The sequence below is a fragment of the Mobula hypostoma genome, chromosome 2 (genome assembly GCF_963921235.1).
Source record: "Mobula hypostoma chromosome 2, sMobHyp1.1, whole genome shotgun sequence".
Classification (NCBI taxonomy): domain Eukaryota; kingdom Metazoa; phylum Chordata; class Chondrichthyes; order Myliobatiformes; family Myliobatidae; genus Mobula; species Mobula hypostoma.
Window position 1 is genome coordinate 225,978,920 of NC_086098.1, and position 26,223 is coordinate 226,005,142.

A 26,223-nucleotide genomic window follows, 5' to 3' on the forward strand; every position below is an offset into this window, starting at 1 on the left:
TTTTAATTCCACATCCCATTCCCATCCTGATATGTCTATCCATGGCCTCCCCTACTGTAAAGATGAAGCCACACTCAGGCTGGAGGAACAACACCTTATATTCTGTCTGGGTAGCCTCCAACCTGATGGCATGAACATTGACTTTGCAAACTTCCGCTAACGCCCCACCTCCCCCTCGTACCCCATCTGTTATTTATATACACACATTCTTTTTCTCTCTCTCCTTTTTCTCCCTCTGTCCCTCTCACTATACCCTTTGCCCATCCTCTGGGCTTTGTTTCCCCCCTCCCCCTTTTCCTCCTCCCTGGGCCTCCTGTCCCATGATCCTCTCATATCTCTTTTGCTAATCACCTGTCCAGCTCTTGGCTCCATCCCTCCCCCTCCTGTCTTCTCCCATCATTTCGGATCTCCCCCTCCCCCTCCCACTTTCAAATCTCTTACTATCTCTTCTTTCAGTTAGTCCTGACGAAGGGTCTCTGCCCGAGATGTCGACTGTACCTCTTCCTAGAGATGCTGCCTGGCCTGCGTTCACCAACAACTTTCATGTGTGCTGCTTGAAATTCCAGCATCTGCGGATTTCCTCGTGTTTGCGCTTCATCTCATTTAGTCTGTTTCAAACTATTCTGCCTGGTCCTAATGATCCAAACCTGGACCTCTCTCTTGAATGCTGAAATAGTATAATTAAATAGGCATGGTACTTAGCTGCAGAGGAGAGAAGTGAAAATGAGAAAGCTTAGTCATAATTTCAAGCCTTCCAAAAGAAACTTGAGGAACGGTCACTCGTAATAGTGGAACTGCAGCTTGCTTGTTCGTAAGAAGATTCCTCAAGCAGCAGTGTGACCAGATCCTTTAGGGATGTCCGTGGAGAGATAATTCTAGACACAAGATAAAGCTACAACTTATCAGTGTGATGAAACCTTTTATATGCATCCTCATTCACAGATGAATGCTATCCAAATGACAGCACTCTACTGTCAGTCGTACTGCAATGTACCATGGATTATTGGTTTAAGCCTCCGGAGTGGGTGTTAAAAACGGAGCCAACTGCTTCAGAGAGAATGTTAATATTTTCTGAATAGATTGGGCAGGGTCCCAGAGCACAATTTTGCTGCTTGTGTGCTTCTTCGTTCAAAGGGGTTTTGAAGGATTTTTTTTTTTCTGGACCAAGTGAGGAGCATTAAGAAGGTGAAGCAAAGCAAATCATAGGACAGTTCTCCGGAAGAGCTATTAACCAATAAATTATTTTCATCTAACCTTCCTTTTCAGTTCACTTTCAATATGACCAATCTGGACACATACTGTAATAATCCTTCAATCAATACAGCTTCAGCATACCCCTATAACATTTATAATATTGTGACAGCAAGATGTTTTCTCCATTTGCAAGGTCCATAATCGTGATGTCTGTTTACAAATCTCCCTTGTACAAAGCCCCTCATATTCACCTTCTCAATCTTTGTAAGTTCAAGAAGATGCAGGGCAGGATGTCATGAGTTTTCAATAAATCTGTGAGCTATCAAAGTTTCTGTCGCTTCAGGCTTCTCCGGTGGTTCGAGAGCTGATCATTCCCTGTCTGATTAACATGGTGCAGCAATCAGCTTCTCTTCTTTATCACGCATATACAAGGTGGAGGATCTCCAAGTGTAGACTTGTTTAGGCAGATTTCTGAGCAATAGTCATGCAGGGCTAAATGATGACTCCTTGTGGGGAGAGATACCTGGAAGAAAAATGGAGGATATGGACTGTGCAGGAGCGAAGCTTGAGATTGATTGTGCAGTAGGTTAAGAGGTTGGCACAACACTGTGAGTCAAAGGACAGGTACTGTACTCTTCTGTACTGTTCTATGATCTATTTCACCTCATCTCTGGAATTCAGTTCTTTGGTCTGTGAGATAATGTCTGGAGCCAAGGGGTCCTAACAAAAACAAAACTGGGCATCCCTGAGGAGTAGCTAGTTCTGGAGTACAGGTCTTCATTACAGTTTGTTTTCTAGCCTCATAGCCTTTGATGTATGCAGTGCTCCCAGCCATTTGTGAATATCACGTGTGGTGAGTTGTACTCATTGACAAATGGTTTCTGTAATGGCAGGGACCACAGGAGAAAGCCAAGACAGACCACCCATTCGACAGTTCCGGGCAAACACGGTTTTGAATGTGTTAGCCTCATCTTTATCACTCACGCTCATTGGCTTCTGCCATGGGGAAGAGGGTGCTCTTCAATTATTTTCTCACTTGCCATTGAATTGTCCACCACCATTCATGACCAGATGTGACATGAGCTTCGATCTCACCCGTTGGTGGGGGATAATGGTGGCTGTTTTATAGCTTAGTGTTGGCACCTCATTTTTATCAATACATAGTGCCCTTCCTGGCTTACCCTTCTGCTCTTCTCATTGAAGCTGAAGTGATCCACCATGGCTTGTTAGTAGTGGAAGAGTGAAGGCCGTGAGGTTACAGGTCATGACGGTATAATTCCTGCCGGGGCTGATGGATGTCTGAGCTGCCAGACTTGATCTGAATGAATTTGCAGAGGAGATTTACCAGGATACTGCCTGGACTAGAGAACATGTCTTGTGTGTAAAGGTTGAGCAAGCTAAGGTTTATCTTTTTGGAGCAAAGGAGGATGAGAATAGACTTGACTTGACAAAAATGTGCAACATTTTAAGACACATAGGTAGAGTGGAAAGCCAGCAGCTTTTCCTAGGGTGGCAATGGCCAATACCAGAGTAGATCATTTCAAGGTGAGTGGAGGAAAGGGTAGGGGAGGTGTCAACAACTAAGTGTTTTTTTCCCCCCATGGAGAGTATAAATATCTGGAATACACTGCCAGGGATGGTGGTAGAAACAGATATATAAGGGACATAGACACACGATGAAGGAAAAATAGGGGGTATGGTCTATGTAGGAGGGAAGGGTTAGACTGATTGTGCAGTAGGTTGTGGGCCGATGGGCCTGTGTTGTTCTGTATTGCTCTAGGTTCTTTTCATTTAATATGTGATGGGGGTGTCTTTAGTGCTAAGATAGCCAACAGCCAGCTGAAGGAAAGCAGGGAGGAATACTAACTCAGAATTGAGGGAATGGGAGAACCTCACCTTTTGGTCATACCTCCTCTTATTTCCTTGATTCTGCTTGGCAGCCGTGACCTCAGCTGATTCGTAAGCCTTTTTCAGCTCCCTTCTCATATCGGGCACCTACTTCAGTGGTAGGTGTTCCTCACCAGCCCCAAAACAAAGGTCGATGGGCAACCTCGTCTCACACCCAAACATCAGATAGTATGGCAAGTACCCAGTAGCTTCATTTTGTATACATATGTAGCAGTGGACCAGATGTCCAATATGTTGACTCCACTTGTTCTTTTTGCTGATCTCCAAGGTTCTGAGCATGTCTAGCAAGGTCCGATTAATCGGGCTGGGGATCATGCTGCGGGTGATAAGGCGTAGTCAACTTCTCAACTCCAAGCATGCTCAGTAACTCGTGTATGAGCCCACTCTCGAAATCCCATCCCATGGGGAGGCCATAATAAATGGAATACTTCTCCTATAACACCATGGATGCCCTCTGGTCCTTGGTAGGGAGAGCGTGCGCATATCTGGTGTAGTGATCCGTAATGACCAAGACATTCGCCATGGTTGCTGGTATCTAGCTCTATTGACAGGAAATCCATACACACCAGGTTAAGGGGCCCCGCACGCTGCAAATGGGACAATGGAGCAGCCCTCGTAGGCAGCGTCTTCCGCCGTATGCATCAAATGCGCGACTTGCAGTACTCTTTGACCTCCAGCTTCATTCGGGGCCAGTAGAACCGAACTCTGAGCGATCCACAGGTCTTTTCAGCCCCCAAATGGTCAGAATCATCATAAAGTGACCACCACTATCCTCCAATACTTCTCAGGCAGAACCAGCTGGGAACGCTGAGGCTACGTGGCCCGGTATAGGATCTGGTTCCTCAACTCCAATCTGAGCCATTCTCTCAGTAATGGAGGCACCTCAGCTTGTTTCATCCTCTCCACTTGGGCCACGTCTCCTCTTTTCGACCACTGACCATATGGTACCGATGCCTGGGTCATCTCGCTGAGCAGCTGCCTCTTCCCCAGGACTCAATTTCAGTAACTGGTTTGTCTTCAGAGCAATCAGGTTACAGTAAGCTTAAGGAATGGTGCCATCAGAAGCTCCCAATTGACCTACCGCTCGATTCTGCCCTTGCCTTCCCTCTGCTCTCACGGTGATGGAAAACTGGCGCATGGCTTTCACTCCCGGGGCAGGAACACTCTCCATCTCAGTCCAGTCCTTCATGGGCACATCGGGACAAAACATTGGCATCAATGTTCCTACTTCCCGGCTGGTATATCAGGCTGAAATCATAGGCAGACAACGCCGTCAACCACCAATGGCTCTTGGCATCCAATTTCACCGAGGTCAGGATATAAGTTAGGGGATTGTTGTCCGTCCTTATCTCAAACTTGGCACCATAGAGGTAGTCACTCAACTTATCCACCGCAGCCCATTTCAATGCCAGGAACAGCAACTTGTATGTAGGATAGTTTTTCACAGAGGATGACAGACTCCGGCTGACAAACGCATCAGGTCCCTATGTCCTGATCCTGGTACAGAACACTCCCTAAGCCCTCTCTGCTGGTATCTGTATGCAGTAGATACGGCAATCGGGGGTCTGCAAAAGCCAGCATGGAAGCTTGTGTCAGCAGCTCCTTCAGCGACTGAAAGGCTTCTTCATATTTCGCATCCCATCTTGCTCCAAAAGGCTAAGATAATCTTTACCCTCCTCCCTTTCTTCCCCAAAGGAGGGTAACTGCACAGAAGCTGATGTAAAGGGTGACTCACTTTCGCGTAGTCCTTCACGAACCTCCGATAGTACCCACAGAACCCAAGGAATCCACAGAACCCAAGGAATGAGCACAAAGCGCTCACAGTCTGGGGCCTTGGCAATCTGATCACTGCCTCTATCTGTAGCTACTCCATACTGTGAGACTACGTGCCCAACATTGTTGACAGATGTCTTGCGGGACTGGCACTTGTCCAGGGAAAGTTTTAACCCTTCAGCTTCCAGGGAGCCCAGCACCTTCAGTAGCCTCGCTTCATGTTCTTCCAAGGTTGACCCAAACAATATGAGGTCATCCAGATACACCGATACCTGAAGCAAGTTCATATCCCCCACTGTTTTCTCCATGACACGCTGGAAAGTCGCAGGGGCTCAAGTCCAGCATACTGAACCGCTTCGCAACACTCAGACAGGCCAGCGCATCTTTGATCCTTGGGACCGTATACTGGTCGGGGATGGTACGCCCGTTCAGAGTCCTATAGTCCACGCACATCTGTACCTTCCCATTCTTCTTCCTGGCCACTTCTATTGGGGATGCATAGGGGATTGTGGACTTGGGTGATCCCAGCTTCCTTCAGCTTCCACAAATGCTGCCCAGTGTCTTCCACCTCTGCAGGGGCCAGTCACCACGACCTTTCTCTGAACGAGGTGTCTTTGGTCACCCAGATAGTGTGGTGAGTGATCTTGGAACAACCCACATCAAACTTATCAGTAGAAAAGACACCTTCCAATTTCAACATCTTCTCTATCAACCTCCTCTTCAACCCGCAAGTACTGGGGCGTCCCCAAAGTTGAATGACTCAGCATCAATTTTCCCTTTTTCGAAGAGAGTTTCTTCCCGGCTTGTCTCACAGGGACACCAGACATTACCATCACCGGGAAGAGGTGCACCAGGGGCATCCTCTGCTTGAATGTGACCTCCCTCTTTGTAGCGTTCCTGACAATCACAGCCATTCTGTTCACCTGTAGAACCAAGGGCTTCTGCATCCCGGGCCTCACCAACATCTCAGCAGGTAAGCCTGACTTCTCTATGTGGTCTTCTGGAGCGTCCACCAGGAGGATCTCAGCCTCAGGCATTCTGGGAAATCTGGGGCTTCCCATCACTCTCACTACTTCCCCAGGCCATAACATGGTTGGTTTTGATGAGCCCCTCCTCCATGCTCATCATCCGGCCCACTTCTACAAAAGCAGCTTGAAACACCGGGAGAACGGATAATGTTTCAGAAAGCTCTCTCTTTGCAGGCTCCCATTAGCTTCCTCACAATAGGAGTATTTGTCCCCACAAGAATTGAAACTCCACCCTTCTCAACAGGGTCCGGACAACCAGTGTTAATTTATCAAGGACCTCAGCCACTCCCACATTAGCCTCCGAAAACTCCAGCTTCACTGACAAATAGCCATCATGCCGATAATCACCCACACTAAGACCTCAGATCTCCAGTGCACTGAGTAGTGTCAATGGTAAGTGTGTCAAATACTGGTTGTATAATGAGTGGTACAGCAAAGCGACCTGTGACCCTGTGTCAAGTATGGTTCTAGAATAAACACCCTCTATCTGTAGCAATACACTGGAGCATGGCCCCACTAAGCCTTCAGGAATAGGGTTTTTTGCTTTAGGGTGTTCCTTGATATATTGCTAGGAACCTGTTCCCCCGACACGCCAGGCCATGGCCTCACGGAGTCTCTTCTAAGTTTCCTGATGTCTCTCTCTTCTTAGGTACCCAGAGGCTCACTCTCCGAGGGGTTTCCCATCGTTCACACTCCCGCCTGGTGGCGCAGTGAGATCAGCGCCGGGCGCGAGAGCGGAGGCTCCCGAGTTCGATCCAGTGACAGACCGCTCCTGAGCGTGCTCTCCATCCGCGCCGGGTTGATGTCGAGCTCGCAACTCGGCCTCGTAAAATAATACTGCAAAATGCCTGTGCGAGGGTGGCGCCCCCCCACAGCCTTTCAAACTGCGCCTTGTAAGGCATGAAAATGCCCGACGCTGGCCTCTCAGGGCTGAGTCGACGTCGTCATCTTCATCACACTCCCGCCTGAAGTGTCCCTCTTCACCACAGTTATAACAGACAATATCGGCCGCTCCCCTTCTCGTGGGACTCCGCCACTAGCAGCACTCTGCATAGTCCATCCCTTTAGGTGGTCTGCTCCCTATCAGCTCCATTGTACGGGGGTGCCACGCCCGCTGATAACAACCACAACATCTCAGTCCTCAGCTCTGCCACGATCTCCTTTACCCCTCCCCGGTGTGGGCTATCCGTGGTCACTTCACCGCAGGGGACCACTACCGAGGACTGTACCCTGCTAATGGAGCCCCCCCCCCACCTCTGATGCATTCTCCTCCTCTCGTAATTCTCTGATCAGCTCAACAAACGAGGGAGGGGGCACGTCTTACGAGACATTTGGAGACCCCAAGCGATCAAGTCCTGGGACTGGGTGCCTTTTGCTATTTGGTCCATTCTTAACTGATCCACCTCTGCCGTCTAAATGACCCCTCTATGCCGCAAGCAATTTAGCTGCCTCTCTAGCCAAAAGATGTAGTCAGAAAGATTCTCCCTCTTCTCCTGACACACATTCTGAAACCCTGTCATGAGCTCCATTAGGCTTCCTGTCATTTCAAACACCTTTTCCAGCGCTTGCATGTCAGTCGCAGAGGTGGCAAGGGGGTTCAGTGACTTCATGTCAGCAACCCAGCCTCTCAAACTCTCAACCAATCGCTGTCTTCTTACATCATCAGAGCACTGCCACTCACCTAACAACCGAGAGGTCTGCTCCGCCCAAGTCTTCCCCTCGGGGGTGAGCTTCACCCCAGAGAACATTCTCAGCTGTCGATAGCTAGGACCCTCTGCCTGGGCACTGGGTCATTTATTCGCCAGGGAGGTACGGGCTGATACCAACTCAGAAGTTCCAGTCTTCACTGGGGGACTCATTAGATATTCCAAATCAGACCACTCCTTCCCCTCACTCCTCAGAAAGGAGAGCACCCTGTGTTTGAAGTTTTTGCCCCCAGCTACGGGAGATTCGGCCCGCTCTCCTACACTCCCCTCCTCCCAGAAAGTATGGACACTCCATAGCCCCTCCTCTCCTGGGGCCCCAGTAGTACCAGGCAATTCCACTGCCGTTACGTCAGCACTAGTCTGGACTAAAACAAAGTCTTTGCCCGGCATTTTATCAAACCTCCGCTCCACAATCATAACTGTTCCTATGGCTTTAACAGTACTTGAAGTTCAAATTAACAATTCATCAGGGATATGAGTGTCTACCTTACTCAGCACACACACACATTCATTACCAGTACCCCCGTGGATCTGCACCACTGCCCAACCCCTGCAGCATCCATAACCACGTATCGTAATCACTTTACCGGACAATCGTTTAGCACAGACTTAAACACACAACCCAGTAGATTGATGCTCAGGGCAATCACACAGCATCCAACAAAATTGATCCTGGAAGAGCCCCCACAATGAAACCCCATGGTTTCCTCGGCTCCACAAGCCCAGGGACGACAAGCTCCAGCCCCGCCAAACGTGTGAGCTCGAGGTGCGAGCCCCCCCGCCCCCCGCAAACCCCCGTTTTACGTGGGTGCTGTACACCGCATACGGTTAAAAGAATTACCTTTATAATTTGTAACTTGACTAAAGGGTTAGTAAAGAAAAGAAGAAAAACACAAAGAAAGGGGCATTACACAGTAAAGTAGTCCTGAGTGCATGCAGATCGCATTCTTGGTAGGATCTCCAGGTGGCCTCTATGTGGCTGCAAACCTGGAAATAGGAGAGTGCCTGTGGCTAGGGGAACATCTGTTCCACAAACCGCTTCGCAGTGATCTATGACCGACTCCTCCATCCAGCAACAGACTATCCTCTGTCTGGCCTGAGGCTTTCTCCCCTCTCCACCTGGTACGCTCTCCTCCAAGCAAATGGCATGATATCACAACCCTCATGTCCCCGACTGGTCTTCACGGCAGATCACCTCATACACTTACAGTGCGGCGAGGGCACACCCACCGTGATTCTCACGCCTATTTTGGACTCCGTTGTGCTGTACAGCTGACAAACAATCCTCTGGAGGAATGCAATGGGCTCGAGCGACAGCTGCGGGAGGAAAGGAGTTGCCAACGTTTTGGGTCAAATCCCTGCGCCGACGCAGGGCTTCAATCCGAAAGCTCACCAACTCCTTCCCTCGCCCAGATGCTGCTTGACCCATTGTATTCCTCTAGCAGGCTGCCTGTCGCTCCAGACTCCAGCATCTGCGTCCCCATTGCGCATCCACAGTGAGTAACCCTGAAATGTGAGCTGCATATCAGAACCCATCTTATAAAAAGCATTAATCTTGTTCTTATCTGGCACCATTGCTGTAATATTATTTGTACATCACGTAAGTATGTATTCCTCCTTCTCCGCTCTCTCAGTCAATAAACCCTCCATCCAAGCCATTAAATTAGATCATCCACTGATTTGTCTTACACCTGCCTGCATGACCTTGCTGCTAATTAATTGGCTGCTGCATTTCCTGTAATCCAACTCTCATTATACCTCAGACATATTGCTACGGCTGTAAAAAATCGTTTAGAACATCCTGAGCTCATGGAATACTTAGAAATGCAAGCCATTCCTTGGCGTTCTCTTTATTAAATATAGACATGCAAGGCACTGCCATTTGCAAGATGTGGCATGATAATATGGTGGTCAACAAGGTTCCTACCATCGTTACTACTGACATGAGGTGTTGCCTCAAGAAGCTAACATCCATCATCAAAGATCACCACCATTTGGGGCATGCCACCTTGCAGCTACTATCAGCCAGGAGATACAGAAGCCTGAAGTCCCACAGCACCAGCTTTAAGAACTGCTACGTCCCTTCAACCAACTGGCACAACCCTAATTGCTACAGTATAGCAAAACTTTGACCACTTTGCATTATAATTAACTATTTTTGTTCTAATTGCATTCTTGCTTGTAAAGTTTGTGCTTAATTTACGCTTTTCTTGGAACACTGTGTATCTGATGCTATGTGCCTGTGATGCTATTGCAGACATCCCACCTCTCCCGGAAGTTCCGGGAGTCTCCCGCATATTAATAGTGGCTCCCTGATGCCCGCAAATTAGGTACAATATCCTGGAAATCAATTCGAGAGAGAGAGAGAGAGTGCGAGAGCGACCATGAGAGAGTTTTCCAAAAAAAGAAAATATAAAATGTATGTCACCCCAGACTACACTAAAGTGTACCCCTACCTAATAGGGGTCAAAAATAATGACAGTGTTGCTCACTGCACTGTTTGCAACAGCGACTTTTCTATTGCCCATGGTGGGTTAAGACTGTAAAAGACATGTTGAGGTGAGATTAACAGGTGTCATTCATTCATTAGCATAGCTAACGTTATTTAAACTAGCTGGAGCTACTCTATTGTAGACATCCCACCTCTCGCAGAAGTTCCAGGAGTCTCCTGCAAATTGATGGTGCTACCTCCCTGAAATGAGTTTTTGCAGGGTGGGATGTCTGCTATTGCACATATATTTCCCATTGCACCAGGCATTCATATAGTTACATATATGGCACTTAAACTTGATTTTTGACTTTGATCTCTACGCACAGATTTACCAGCCTGGCCTCTACACATAGCAGGTTAAGCACACTTCAATTAATCCTTACCCTTTAAATACTCCTTTGCCTCTGTCTGTCAGACATGGAATTGTATATTGTAGCTGTGGTTACCACTGGGTACAGACAAGCCAGATCTCCTGCAAACTGTGGCAGATGACATCACAACTGATGTCATTTCCTCCTGTGGATCTGCTTGGCCTAAAATGGTGCAGGTGTCTTCAATAACCATTGGAAGATTGGAGGAGCATGAGAGCTTGTGGGATCTGCCTGCTGGTAATGGTTCATCAGTGTGTCTGGTGGGAGCTTTTGATCTCTATCTCAGCCAAGCATTTCACCACCTCAGAGTGAACGAATTCCCTATTGCATTTATGTTTCACTCATCAATTTTCATTTGCTTACTGATTTAAGGTTAAAAGCACCACTTTATTTTAAATTCAGTTTTCCACCACTTCCATGCATAATTCAATCACTTTATGATGGATAACACAGTGACACTCTCCCTCATTTCCCTCTCTTGGAAGGCTTTTAGACTTTAACAGTTCTTTAAGAAATGATGTGCTGGATAAGTGCTTGCTAATTAACCCCTGGCATTAACTCTCTTGTGCTCGTTTCCTTCAAGCCCTCCCCAGCTGCTTGCTGATGAACCTCCACAAGAAGACCTTTGGGTGACACCCTTCCTAACTTGGCAGCGTCCCCTCGTGCACTGGGCTACGATGTCTGCGCTGGTGCCCTCACAGATAACTTTGCGGGAGCTGCTGTCGGTTCAAGGCCAGCCGGTGACCGAGGAGCAGGCGTGGGCCCTGTGTTACCATGGCTGCCAAGCTATCCAGCAGCAACAGCATCAAGCCAGTAACTGGACTGACTGGTTGATGAACTGGGGGCAGCCTCAGTTCCGAACTATCGAAGATTTGATCCTGAATGAAGATGGAACAGTTGTGTGTGTTTCCGCTGGTCACAGTAACGTAGGGGGAGAAGTATTGGCTGGTGAGTGGCAATAGAAAATCCCATGCAACAGATGATCCTGGTGGTTTCATGCTTTAAAGCTTTATTGTTTTTGCGAAGGAGAACTTGTACTCTTGAGTTAGTGTACCACTAATGTCTGCTCAATTTCTTTGATGTTCTTATGGTTAGGACAGGTGAAGTGCTGGTATAGTTAGTATTAAGTATCCATTTCTTTTTTTTTAAATTTTATTTTTATTTGGATAAGGAATTCACAAATATCATGTACTTTTTTCACACATATAAACTTTTCCATTTTTTTATATGTATAAAACTACAATTATTTATACATTCTTAAGTACACATTGAGATGATATAAAAGGAAAATAAACACTTAAATAGATAATTATGTACTGTGGTAAATCTAATTTATTAGACTAAGTAATGGAATTAGTTGTTAAGAAAAATGGTAATAATAGTTTCCATATAACCCTTCTGGGCCATTTCCACTGGTCCAAAATGTTGTATGTAAGCCTATGTAACAACCATTGTAGGTGTTTATATCCTAATTTGTTCATGCTTGCTCCTGCCCGCAGACATAATTATCCAATCCCTATGTACTTATTTACTTAATTTTTTCATTTTTTTATCCCTTTCCCAAATCTTTCCCTTTACTTGTGTTAATTCTCTATTTTCCAAAAGTAAACAAAAAAAAACAGACATTTAGACTAGGGGTGCTTACGTTAGCAATATTACTGTGTTGATGAGAAGAGCAATATAAATCATTAGGAGAGTCATCTAAAGTCTGCTCGCATTGGGGTTATATATTCAATCCATTTATTCCAGATTTGATAAAATTTTTCTTTTTGAGTATCCATTTCTAGCCGGCCAAGTGAGTCCGTGAAAGTTACTGTACTATTTCTCTTTTGCACTATGGGTTTTTTTTATATAATTTGTAGTAATTTATATGTATGGCACTACTACTGCCAAAAATAAACACATTTCACATGCCAGTGATAGTAAGCCTAATTCTGAAAATGGTGGTGTGTTGCCTCCTTGTGATACTGAGGTAAGTAGTAAAGAGTTATTCCCTCAGCCCAAGGATGTTTATCTAATGGAAGATGCCTTGGATAGTTCCAAAGCTAAAAGGTGAACCACTCGGTTGAACAGTTGGAGTCAGTGGTATTCCCATGTTTCTCCCCACCCTGTGTTTCTAATTCTTTGAGGGGCCTGGTTTTATTGATATTGCTGTAGAACATATTTTTGGGGTGCATTGGCATATCTGTGTTTATGGTGGAGCTTTGGGTTGGTGATAGGATGCTGATCAAAAGGGTTTTGATAGTGTTTATTTGAAATTGCGCCTCGAGAACACCAGTGTTCCTTTGCCCTCTCGGCTTGTGCCTTTCAGCTGGTGGAGAGTCTTTGAGATGATGCTGTTGAGACTCTTGCTCTGGCCTGCTCTGCCAGTCATTAGGTATTTGTTATGTTGTTAGACACTACCGTAGACCACTATTTTCATCTCTGATCTTGAGTGGGGTCGAAAGGAAGGGGGACCTGTCCCACTTTGTTCATTGGCAGCTCGTGCTGGTGTAATACCTCCATTGGTGTACATGAGTGAGGTAACTTGCTCTGCTTTAGAAAAGGGAAGGAACAGACTGCTTGGTGGTACTATTTAGAATCCTGCAGTTTCAATGTTCACATATTTATTGTATAAGCTGCTTAAGAGACCCAAAAGGTGTAATTTGGACAGTGAAACTTCTTTTGCATCTTGGGGGCTCTTAAAACCCTGGGGGTATTGAGAAAGTAATGAGGTGTTGGGGAAGTAGTGGAGTCTCTTGCTTGGTTTTTCCTTAAGGACTTCCACTGTAGTTCAGTATTATTTATTCCCAGTGTGTCCTCTAGTGTTGACATTGCAATTTGTCTTTTATTTGAACTGATTTATTTTAGTTTGTTGTTTTTTTAATTTGTTGCCCCAAGTCTTTGGTTTGTGTTGCAAGCAAGCAGGTAGTGGTGGGATGAGTTGGTGTTGAGTTTAGTCAGAGGACTACAGGCTCCAAGGTACTCTGAGGAAGTAAATGTGGGTTTGAGCTCCTTCTTGCTCTAGTGCTGCTTCTCAGGTGAACAAAATGTGGTGGTTTTGCCCAGGCAACAAGTGTAACAGATGCTTACCTGCACGGTATTTAACCAGCACTTATGATGTCTCGGGCAACAATTATTTCAGTCTTCCCGGTGCTTGGTGTTGTAGTATGCATATTTGCTACCACCGCCATTTGAATAGCCACATTAAGCAATCTTAAATTTTGAATTTCATGAGCTTTTTCCCGAGAAGGTGAAGAAAGTTGTGCTCTGAATAGCAACTGGCTTGTGTTGTAAAGGAGGAAGGGTCAGCCTACTAGGGCTGATAAGGTTGTTGTGGAGGAGTAGGTGAATCCACTTCTTGAGGTGTAGGGGCAAGAGGTCTGGATGGGTCCGTATAAAAACATAACTTCACTTCTATCTGCAGTGTTCTGACATGTTGTGGAGAGAACATCAAGGGTGTACCTTGGGTCTTGAGAATTATTCCTGTTGAGAAGCTAAGCTACTGAAATTTGAATAAGGGGGTTTTTGTCATCAGAATGTGCAGACATGAACAACTAATACACGAGATTTGTTTGATTAAAATAATGGTTCTATGGCTATAGACGGCAGCGGACTATTTGTAGCCATCAAATTATTTCATGAGATTCAGAATGGAGCTTGGCAGAAATTCCCTCCTTGTTGGGACACTGCGATTTCCTTTTGGGTCCGCAGCTGAGGCAGAAACGTTTTCAACGTCAGTAATCTGGGGGAAGTTGATGGAGAAGAAGGGGACAAAAGGGTACGGAAAGGTAAATAACTGTGATGAGGTCTCCGTCCTTTGAAGTTGGGGCCAAGGACACAGCATGTGCTGATATTGGATTCTAGATGATGTTGGTCTGACTTGATGCTAAATGCGGCTCCTTTTAATTTTCAGATGACAAGAAGAATACGTGCACAGAAGAGAAGGTAACTGGCTTCTACTTAACCTGGAATGGGATTTCTAATGGTGGTAGACAGACTGATTATTGTGGAATGAGAGTGAGCTCTATTTGCACTCTCCATAAATGGGAATAAACTTTATAGTGACTAAGTCAAAATATGGAAAGCCAGGAAGTTTGAGGTTTGCTTTTGAACATGCTCATCAATGTGAAATTGTGTGTTCTTAACCTTTGGTTTTTGTTATTGTCGCATGCACTGAGATGCAGTGAAGGGCTTGTCTTGCATACTGTTTGTACAGAACAGATCACTCATTGAGGCAGATCAAGGGAAACAATAACCATGGAGAATATAGTGAGAGAGAGAGAGTGCAAGTGAACAATAAAGTGCATGATAATAATGAGGTAGATTGTCAGGCCAAGACTCCATTTGATGGTACTAAGGAGCTATTTAATAGTCTTCTAGCAGTGGGCTAGAAGCTGTCTGTGAGGCTGGTGGTATGTCCTTTCAGGTTTTTGCATCTTTTGTCCAATGGAAGAGGGTAGAAGAGTGAATGTCTGGGGTGGGTGGTATCTTTGATTATGCTGGCTGCTTTACTGAGGCGGTGTGAAGTGTAGAGCGAATCTGCTGAGGAGAGGCTGACGTACTTAGCTCTGTCCAGAACACTCTGCAATTCCTTGCAGTCACGTGCAGAAGTTGATTCTGCACAGGATGTACCAGAGTTGTGTGGTGTGGGTGGCAGTCCCTTGGTGTGAGAATGATCCCTCTCTTGTCTTCACATACAATTACCGTTCTCAGAGGCCTGCTAGAGTATCAGCTAGAATTCCAGCCCGTTGATCCAGGGACACAAGTTCAATTCTCTCCATAGGAGGTTGGAAATTTAAATAATTAAATCAAATCAATAATGAATTTTTTCTTTACTTTATTGTTGCCAAACAATTGATACTAGAGCGTACAATAATCACAGCGATATTTGATTCTGTGCATCCCGCTCCCTGGAGTACAAATCGATAGTAAATATTAAAAATTTAAATTATAAATCATAAATAGAAAATAGAAAAATGGAAAGTAAGGTAGTGCAAAAAAAACCGAGAGGCAGGTCTGGATATTTGGAGGGTACGGCCCAGATCTGGGTCAGGATCCGTTCAGAAGTCTTATCACAGTTGGAAGGCAGCTGTTCCCAAATCTGGCCGTATGAGTCTTCAAGCTCCTGAACCTTCTCCCGGAGGGAAGAGGGGCGAAAAGTGTGTTGGCTGGGTGGGTCATGTCCTTGATTATCCTGGCAGCACTGCTCCGACAGCGTGCGGTGTAAAGTGAGTCCAAGGACGGAAACAACAGGAACTCTGTAGATGCTGGAAATTCAAGCAACACACATCAAAGTTGCTGGTGAACGCAGCAGGCCAAGCAGCATCTGTAGGAAGAGGTGCAGTCGACGTTTCAGGCCGAGACCCTTCGTCAGGACTAACTGAAAGAAGAGTGAGTAAGGGATTTGAAAGTTGGAGGGGGAGATCCAAAATGATAGGAGAAGACAGGAGGGGGAGGGATAGAGCCGAGAGCTGGACAGGTGATTGGCAAAAGGGGATACGAGAGGATCATGGGACAGGAGGTCCGGGAAGAAAGACGGGGGGGGGGGACCCAGAGGATGGGCAAGAGGTATATTCAGAGGGACAGAGGGAGAAAAAGGAGAGAGAGAAAGAATGTGTGCATAAAAATGAGTAACAGATGGGGTACGAGGGGGAGGTGGGGCCTCAGCGGAAGTTAGAGAAGTTGATGTTCATGCCATCAGGTTGGAGGCTACCCAGACGGAATATAAGGTGTTGTTCCTCCAACCTGAGTGTGGCTTCATCTTTACAGTAGAGGAGGCCATGGATAGACATGTCAGAATGGGAATGGGATGTGGAATTAAAATGTGTGGCCACTGGGAGATCCTGCTTTCTCTGGCGGACAGAGCGTAGATGTTCAGCAAAGCGGTCTCCCAGTCTGCGTTGGGTTTCGCCAATATATAAAAGGCCGCACCGGGAGCACCGGACGCAGTATATCACCCCAGTTGACTCACAGGTGAAGTGTTGCCTCACCTGGAAGGACTGTTTGGGGCCCTGAATGGTGGTAAGGGAGGAAGTGTAAGGGCATGTGTAGCACTTGTTCTGCTTACACGGATAAGTACCAGGAGGGAGATCAGTGGGGAGGGATGGGGGGGACGAATGGACAAGGGAGTTGTGTAGGGAGCGATCCCTGCGGTCTCGACCTGAAACGTCGACTGCACCTCTTCCTACAGGTGCTGCTTGGCCTGCTGCGTTCACCAGCAACTTTGATGTGTGTTCCAAGGACGGAAGATTGGTTTGTGTGCTGCGCTGGGCTGTGTTCACGATCTTCTGCAGAAAAAGCTAGACTTTATAACATGGCTGTGAAAACAATTGGGTTGGTGAAAAATCTCTTTTGGTCCAGTCAGGGTGCAATCTGCAGTGTCTGCCTGGTGTGCAATCCATGACTCCAGGTCCATCCACGTAGTTTACCTTTTGGCTCTGTCTAAAGGCCAATAAACACCAGCAACATCTGAACAAATCAATAACAAGACTCAGAGCCAGTCCTGGGACCACAAACTAGCACACAGAGTGAACAACTCGCACACATGTGAACTGTCTGAAGGATGTTGCCTTTGGTCACGTTGTTCACTGGTGCCATCTTCTCGAGTTTTCTTTTATATAATGTTAATATAATTTTGAAATTGTGCTAATATAGTTTAAAAATCTATTAATATAATTGTAAAATATCCTGATTAATTGTTAATGAATATAATCCATAAATTATCTAAATAATAAACGTACTCAAGCTTCAAAACATTATAGAGCTTCAATATATTTACATTATCAGTGTCTCAAGTTACAACACTCTTACAACTTTTGACAATAAACACAGAATGGAAGTTGGTAGCTCATTGTTAATAAAACACCAGCCTGCTGAACGCCTACACCACCTAGTCAAAAATTTTATTTTTGCCATTGTGCCTGTCAGTTGTTTTGACTGCCTGACGTCATGTAGAGACCATAAGATATAGCATCAGAACTAGGCTCTTCGGCCCATTGAGTCTGCCCCACCACTCAATCATGGCTGATCCTTTTTTCCACTCCTCAGCCCCACTCTCTGGCTTCTCCCTGTAACGTTTGATGCCATGTCCAATCAAGAACCTATCAAGCCCTGCCTTAAATATACCCAATGACCTGGCATCTGTAGCTGCCTGTGATAACGAATTCCACAAATTCACCACCCTCTGGCTAAAGAAATTTCTCCACATCTGTTTTAAAAGAATTCCTCTTGATTCTGAGGCTGTCTTCTTGTCCTAGACACTCTCACCATGGGGAATCATCCTTTCCACATCTTCTCTGTCTAGGGCTTTCAACATTTGAAAGGTTTCAATGAGATTCTCCCCCCTGCCCCCCACCTCCATATCCTTCTAAATTCCGGCGAGTACAGACTCAGAGCTATCAAATGTTCCTCATGTTATAACTCCTTCATTCCTGGAATCATCCTTCTGATCCTCCCCTGGACCCCCTCCAATGCCAGCACATCTTTTCTTAAATGAGGAGCCCAAAACTGTTCACAATATTCAAGGTGAGGCTTCACCAGTGCCTTATAAAGCCTCAGCATCTCATCCCTGCCCTTGTATTCTAGACCTCTTGAAATGAATGCTAGCATTGCATTTGCTTTAGTCAGCACTGACTCTACCAGCAAGTTAACCTTTAGGTTCTCCTGCACAAGGACTCCCAGGTCTCCTTGCATCTCAGACTTTTGGATTTTCTCCCCATTTATAAAATAGTCTTCACTTTAAATTGAACTAGGGAATGTTTAGCACAGATAGAGGAAGTATTGACTAGTTGTAAAATCTGCACCCAGTCATCTGCCGAAATAATAAAACCCAATTCCTGTTCCCAGGAATTTAAAGTTGTCCATAGAGCACATATGTCCAAAGATAAATTAACTCGTTTCTATTCTCATAACAATCCTTTTTGTGACAGATGTCAGGGGGAGATAGCCTCTTTAACTCATATGTTTTGGTCCTGTCCTACTCTGGAAACTTTTTGGAGAGACATTTTTAATATTATCTCAAAGGTATTGAATATAGATATCTCTCCCCATCCTATTACTGCTATCTTTGGATTACCTAAAATTTCCAGTAATCTTTCTCCTTCAGCCCGTAGAATGATTGCATTTCCTACTTTAATGGCGAAAAGATGTATTTTAAAACATTGGAAAGAGACTAATGCTCCAACTACGTTCTTTTGGTTTTCCCAGACTATATTATGCTTAAATTTGGAGAAAATTAGAAGTAATCTTTATGATTCTTCAGTTAAATTTGAACAGACCTGGAGATCTTTTATTCAACATTTTCATTTAATGTAATTTTTTTTCTCTCGGTCCATATTTATATTCCCTTGTTTTTTTCTAACTTTTTAATGGAGGTCGGGTTTGAGGACGTGATTTTAAGTTCTTTAACTCTACTTGTTTCCTAGTTAGCCCATTGCTTTGCTTTGCTTTTTAGTTTAGTTGCACGGTGGTTTTTTTTGGGGGGGGGTTTTTTGGTTTCTTTTCTCTCTTTATTGATATATATAAAAATTAGTATACTATTATATTACCTTGCTATTTTATGTTTAAATTACACTGTATTAATTTTTTTCTGTATTAATATTTCCTGTAATAGATTATATTCTAACAGTGTATTAGTGCCTATATGGTTTACCTTTTGTGTACTTATTCAATAAAAAGATTTAAAAAGAAAGAAAAGTCTTCACATTTATTTCTACTACCAAAATGCATGACCATACATTTTTCAACATTGTATTTCATTTGCCACTTTCTTGCCCATTCTCTTAATCTGTCTAAGACCTTCTGCAGCCTACCTGTTCCCTCAACACTACCTGCCCCTCCGCCAATCTTTGTATTATCTGCAAACTTGACAACAAGGCCATCTATTCCACCAACTAAATCATTTATATACAGCAAAAAGAGAAGTGGTCCCAACACCGATCCCTGCAGAACACTACTAGTCACTGGCAGCCAACCAGAAAAGGACCCTTTTATTCCCACTCACTGCCTCCTACCAATTAGCCGATGCTCTAACCATGCCAATAACTTCCCTGTAATGCCATGGGCTCTTAACTTGGTAAGCAGCCTTGTGTGGTACCTTGTCAAAGGCCTTCTGAAAGTTCAAATATACAACATCCACTACATCCCCTTTATCTTTCCTACTTGTAATCTCCTCAAAGAATTCCAACATGTTTGTCATGCAAGATTTTCCCTCAAGGAAACCATACTGACTTTGTCCTATCTCATCCTGTGTCACAAAGGACACCATAACCTCATTCTTAACAATTGACTCCAGCATCTTCCCAGCCACTGAGGTCAGGCTAACAAGTCTATAATTTCCTTTTTGCTGCCTTCCTCCTTTCTTAAAGATTGGAGTGACATTTCCAATTATCCAGTCCTCTGGAACCATGTCAGCATCCAATGATTTTTGAAAGTTCATTACTAATGCCTCCACAATCTCTACTGCTACCTCTTTCAGAACCCGAGAGTGCAATCCAACTAGTCCGGGTGACTTGTGCACCTTTAGGTCTTGTAGCTTTTTGAGCACGTTCTCCCTTGTAGTATTTACTACTCTTCCCTCACACCCTTCAACATCTGGCACACTGCTAGTGTCTTCCACTGGTGCAAAATACTCATTTAGTTCATCTACCATCTCCTTGTTCCCTGTTGTTATTTCTCTGATCTAATTTTCTAGCAGTCCTATATCCACTCTCATCTCTCTTTTATTGTTTATATAATTGAAAAAGCTTTTACTATCCATTTGATATTGTTTGCTAGCTTGCTTTCATATTTTATCTTTTCCCTCCTAATGATTCTTTTAGTTGCTCTCTGTAGGGTTTTAAAAGCTTCCCAATCCTCTATCTTCCTGCTAATTTTTGCTTTGTTGTATTCTCTCCCTTTTGCTTTTACATTAGCTTTGACTTCCCTTGTCAGCCATGGTTGTACGATTTTAGCTTTTGAGCATTTTGGTTTTTTGGAATACATCTATCCCGCACCCTCCTCATTTTTCCCAGAAAGTCACACCATTTTCACTCTGCTGTCATCCCTAACAGTTTTTCCTTCCAATTTACTTTGGCCAATTCCTCTCTCACACCACTGTAATTTCCTTTACTCCACTGAAATACTGCTATGTAAGATTTTACTTTCTCCTTATCATATTTCATAGAAACATAGAAACATAGAAAATAGGTGCAGGAGTAGGCCATTCGGCCCTTCGAGCCTGCACCGCCATTTATTATGATCATGGCTGATCATCCAACTCAGAACCCAGCCTTCCCTCCATACCCCCTGACCCCTGTAGCCACAAGGGCCATATCTAACTTCCTTTTAAACATAGCTAATGAACTGGCCTCAACAGTTTGCTGTGGCAGAGAATTCCACAGATTCACCACTCTCTGTGTGAAGAAGTTTTTCCTAATCTCGGTCCTAAAAGGCTTTCCCTCTATCCTCAAACTGTGACCCCTCGTTCTGGACCTCCCCAACATCGGGAACAATCTTCCCGCATCTAGCCTGTCCAATCCCTTTAGGATCTTATACGTTTCAATCAGATCCCCCCTCAATCTTCTAAATTCCAACGAGTACAAGCCCAGTTCATCCAGTCTTTCTTCATATGAAAGACCTGCTATCCCAGGAATCAATCTGGTGAACCTTCTTTGTACTCCCTCTATGGCAAAGATGTCTTTCCTCAGATTAGGGGACCAAAACTGCACACAATACTCCAGGTGTGGTCTCACCAAGGCCTTGTACAACTGCAGTAGTACCTCCCTGCTCCTGTACTCGAATCCTCTCGCTATAAATGCCAGCATACCGTTCGCCTTTTTCACCGCCTGCTGTACCTGCATGCCCACTTTCAATGACTGGTGTATAATGACACCCAGGTCTCGTTGCACCTCCCCTTTTCCTAATCGGCCACCATTCAGATAATAATCTGTTTTCCTATTTCATGTTGAACTCAGTCATATTGTGATCACTGTCTCCGAAGGGTTCTTTCACCTTAAGCACCCTTATCGCCTTTGGTTCATTACATAACACCCAATCCAGTATAGCTGATCCCCTAATAGGGTCAATGACAAACTGCTCTAAAAAGCAACTCACAGGCATCAACAAACTCATTCTCCTGAGATCCATTACCAGCCTGATTTTCCCAATCTACCTGCATGTTGAAATCTCCACGACTATCATAACATTGCCCTTTTGGCATGCCTTTTCTATTTCCCATTGTAATCTGTGGTTCACATCCCAGCAACTGTTGGGAGGCCTGTATATAACTGCCATCAGGGTGTTTTCACCCTTGCAGTTTCTTAACTCAACCCACAAGGATTTAACATCTTTCAATCCTATACCACATCTTTCTAATGATTTGATGCTATTCTTTACCAGCAGAGGCATGCCATCCGCTCTGTCTACCTTCTCATCCCTCTGATACAACATGTAACCTTGGGCATTCAGCTCCCAACTACAACCATCCTTCAGCCACGATTTAGTGATACCTGACAATCTGTAACAGTACAACAAGATCATCCACCTTATTCCTTATACTCTGTGCATTGAGATGTAACATTTTGAGTGCTGTATTTGTTACCCTTTTTGATTCTGCATCCCTAATGCACTGATACCTGTCTTGCTGGCTGCAATTTTGTCCTGACAGTCTGACTACATGCTATCTTTGCTTTTTTTAAACCATCCATCCTATCCTGAGTCCCTTCACTAGTTCACACCCCCCTGCCAAATTAGTTTAAACCCTCCCCAACAGCTCTTAACAAACCTGCCCATGAGAATATTGGCAAGTGCAACCCTTCACTTTTGAACAGGTCATACCTCCCCCAGAAGAGATCCCAATGATCCAAGAACCTGGAGCCCTGCCCCCTGCACCAGCTTCTCAGTCATACATTTATCTGCCAAGTCATCTTGTTTCTACCCTCACTGGCACAGGTAGCAATCCAGAAATTACTACCCTGGAGGTCCTGCTTCTCAGTTTCTGCCTAGCTCTCTAAATTCTCTCTTCAGGACCTCTTTGCTTTTCCTTCCTATGTCAGTGGTACCAATATGTACCAAGACATCTGGCTGTTTTCCCTCCCTCTTCAAAATACCATGGATGCGAACCGAGACATCCCTGACCCTGGCACCTGGGAGGCAACATACCATTCAGGTGTCCCTTTCACATCCACAGAATCTACTGTCTGTTCCCCTGACATCTAAGTCCCCTATCACTTTTGCTCCCCTCTTCTCCCTCTTTCCGTTCTGCACCACAGACCCACATTTACTTGTGTTGTGAATTGTGCTTTTGGGTTTTTTGTGAAAAAATTATATTCTGACTTTTTGGGGAGTAATCTTATAAAAAAAACTTAATATTAAATTAAAAATTGTTAGAACAAGGTAAAAATTTGTTTCATAAAATTGCATGACTGGTGATTCTGTTAAAATGATAAAGTTTTTGACTTCCCTTGTTGAACGTTAATAATTATTATTACTTTTAGTATTGTCAAATAATAATTATTTTTAGTATCCGAAGGATTTCAAAAAGGAAAGCAGAGAGTAAAATGTTTTGAAGAACTAAGCTTGTGCAAAACTTAAGGTTGAATGGCTTTTGCAAATCTTGGATTTTGAGGTACGTCTTTGCATCAAAAACAAAAAAATAAAATTTGGTGATAATTTTTACCTATTAACATATTGGTGATGTTGTATGCACCATTTGCATGGAAACAGAAGTTGGGGGTGAGTTTAGTAAACAAAGAAAGGGAGAATGGAAGTTAGATTACTTTAAATAACATCTTAACCAGAGAATTCATACAGATGCAGTTGCCAAATTATGTAACCAGAAGACGTGGAATTTTGTGCATGTTAACTGAAGCTCCAAATGAGAGTGAAGTAAGAGTGAAAAAAATGTGTGGAAGTCGCCTAACTCTATGGTCAAAGTGGTAAACAATAACATTATCTTGGCAATGAAAATTAATGCTTCTGTGCAAGAAATTTATGCACGTGTCCAAATATGTGAATATACCAGAGAGTTGGTACGGCAAGAACTATGTGTTTGTATTTGTTGAGTGCATCAGCTTTGTGCTTCAGAAACATATTGGAAGTGTTGTGGAAATCTGCTTTCCTTGCACTAATTGCTGATGTGAGTACAGACATTTCTGTACTGAAAAATTAATTTTGTGTTTTAAGTTTTAACCAGTAAACAAAACTTTCTATAAGGCTGTTTGTGGGTATATTGAAATTAACGACATATACAATATCACCATTGTTGAAGCAATTAAAAGAATCAACAGTAATCCTGTTGTTCAAATGATAGTTATGTTTGTGTCAGACAGGGCAAATGTTATGCTTGGAAAGAATAATGGTGTGGCAACAATTTTTCAATGAGAAATAACACTTGTCTGAGCAACATTGCATTGAGCACAGAACAGGGATTAGATGACACATGGGGGCAGGGGGACGTATCAATTATGCAGGATATAGAAACACTGCTACAAACAGTGTATACAATGTTCAGCAGGTCATTGGTTAAAAAAGGGATGCTAGGCTGTCACTTCGCAAATTAAGATGGCCATCAAGATATTTTGCTCTTACTGCTGTAATGAGGAATTACTGAGTTTTGATCCAGTATTGCAAAGAGCAAGTTAATGAAATGTAACAATCCAATCAGCAACTACTGCCTGAAGATTTTGACCAATCCACAATATCAAGTAACGTTAACTGTCCTTAATGATGTTTTCAAAGATCTGGCATTTCTTTGCAAATCCCTTCGGAAAAGTTGTGTGAATACCATAGAAACACTGCAGTATGAAAATGCAAAAATTATCAAGTTACAGTCTCAGTATCTGAGAATAACATTTATGGAGTGCTGATATAAATTCTGATGTTGAATCTGCACCCATTATTTGATTAATTCAACATGTGTAATCACTTGGATAATAGATGCCCAGACGATGAGTTTGGAGAATGGCAAGCTTTTGACTGTTACCATCGCAAATGCAACTAATTTTTGTATTTGGAAAAGAGAGTGTTGCAAGACTGACAAAATATTACTCAGCTATTATGAACTATGACAAATGCACGACCTCAAAAATATCACAGCAATACTGTAATTTCAAATCTCTTGTTTCAGAGAGAGTTAAGACTAGTTCAATTATACGTTCACTATGTTAGAAACGAAGAGTTTGAAAAGCTGTTAAATCTTGTTGACGTCTTTGGAACATTTCAAGCTTGTCGTCCTGACTGCGGATGTGGATTCAGTCTTATGAATTCAATGAAATGTCAATCCATAAACAGACTAGAAGTGGAACATTTGGATGATCTAATGTGGATTAAGATGCATCTTTCATCTGGTGCAGTTTTTATAGATGATGGATTTGTAATAAAGACAAATAAGAAAAAGTTTACGAAAGATGAAAGATTTTCTTTGTACTGTATTTCATTACACCCTTCAATTAAAATCAAAAGCATGTGGTTTATCAATTTTCGTTCTAAATATTTGTAGTATGCATATTACAAAAATAATTAGTGCTGCTCATTCTTCCGGCCATGTATAAGTTTCCTGTTCAGAGCACGGCTGTCCAAAAAAATCGGAGGAAACATGACGTCACACAGCTGTGGCCTAACTCCTCTGTTTAGTCAATGTTGGTGCTTGGTTCAGTTTGTGATAAGCTCTGCTCTCTACTTGTTACTACCATTGGATAGAAGGTACAGGAGCCTTTGGTTCCACACCATCAGATTCAGGAACAGTTACTAACCTTCAATCATCAGGCTGCTGGTGTGGATAACTTCAATCACCTCAACACTGAACTGATTCCACAACCTATGGACTCATTTTCAAGGACTCTACAGCTCATGTTTTCAGTTATTAATTTACCTATTTATTTATTATTTTTTGTATTTGCAGTTTGTCCTTTACACTGGTTGTCAATCTTTGTGTGTAGTTTTTTCATTGATTCTATTGTATTTCCTTGGTCTACTGTGAATGCCCGCAAGAAAATGAATCTCAGGGTAGTATATGGTGACATATACAGTATGTACTTTTGATAATAGATTTATTTTGAACTTTGAATTCCTTTTTTAAGCTGTTCTGTACCTTCCACCTCTGGTACACCGCTATGTTGATGTATTGTCTCAAGCTCTCAGCAGGTGATGCATTGTTAACAAGAGGGTGAAAAGCCCCCTGGAGGGTGTTATTTTAAACGTGCAGAGAAATCTTCAGTACGTAGAGGGTACAGGATCACTAGCGCTCATTGTTACACTGGTTCCATAACGTTGTTATGGTCGGGGGTGATAGTGCGGGTAAGCTCCCACTGTCTATATGTTCCCGATGGTGTGTGCTTCATGTAGCCTCTGACAACCAAGTCCAGCTCCTGGCCTTCACATGTGGCTTAGCTACTAAGCTCAGTGAAGCCATTTCTACTGACAGGAGAAGGGGCAAAGGTGGGTTACTGGTGCCTTAAAACCACTCTCTTTGGGTATATGGGGCTCGTCAGCTAGAAGAAGGAAAACTCTGATCTCAGACCTCCACTGCCCACCCTCACCCCCCGGCTTCACCCACTCATGGGGAAGCCTTTGGGAGTAAAACCTGAGGTGGGGGGGTGGATCCTGAGCTGGAGTCCCTAAGGCAGTCCTACGTTGAATTCAATGCTGACAGAGACAACTCCTGCGACATTGCTGGTGCCAAACTGTATCGATCTCTGCCGTTCCTTTGGATTCATCAGCTGCGTGGAGAGGGGGAGTCTGTTGCATGGGCAGCAGCTTGCTCTCCATATCGTACTGCCCTGCCCTGTGTATCA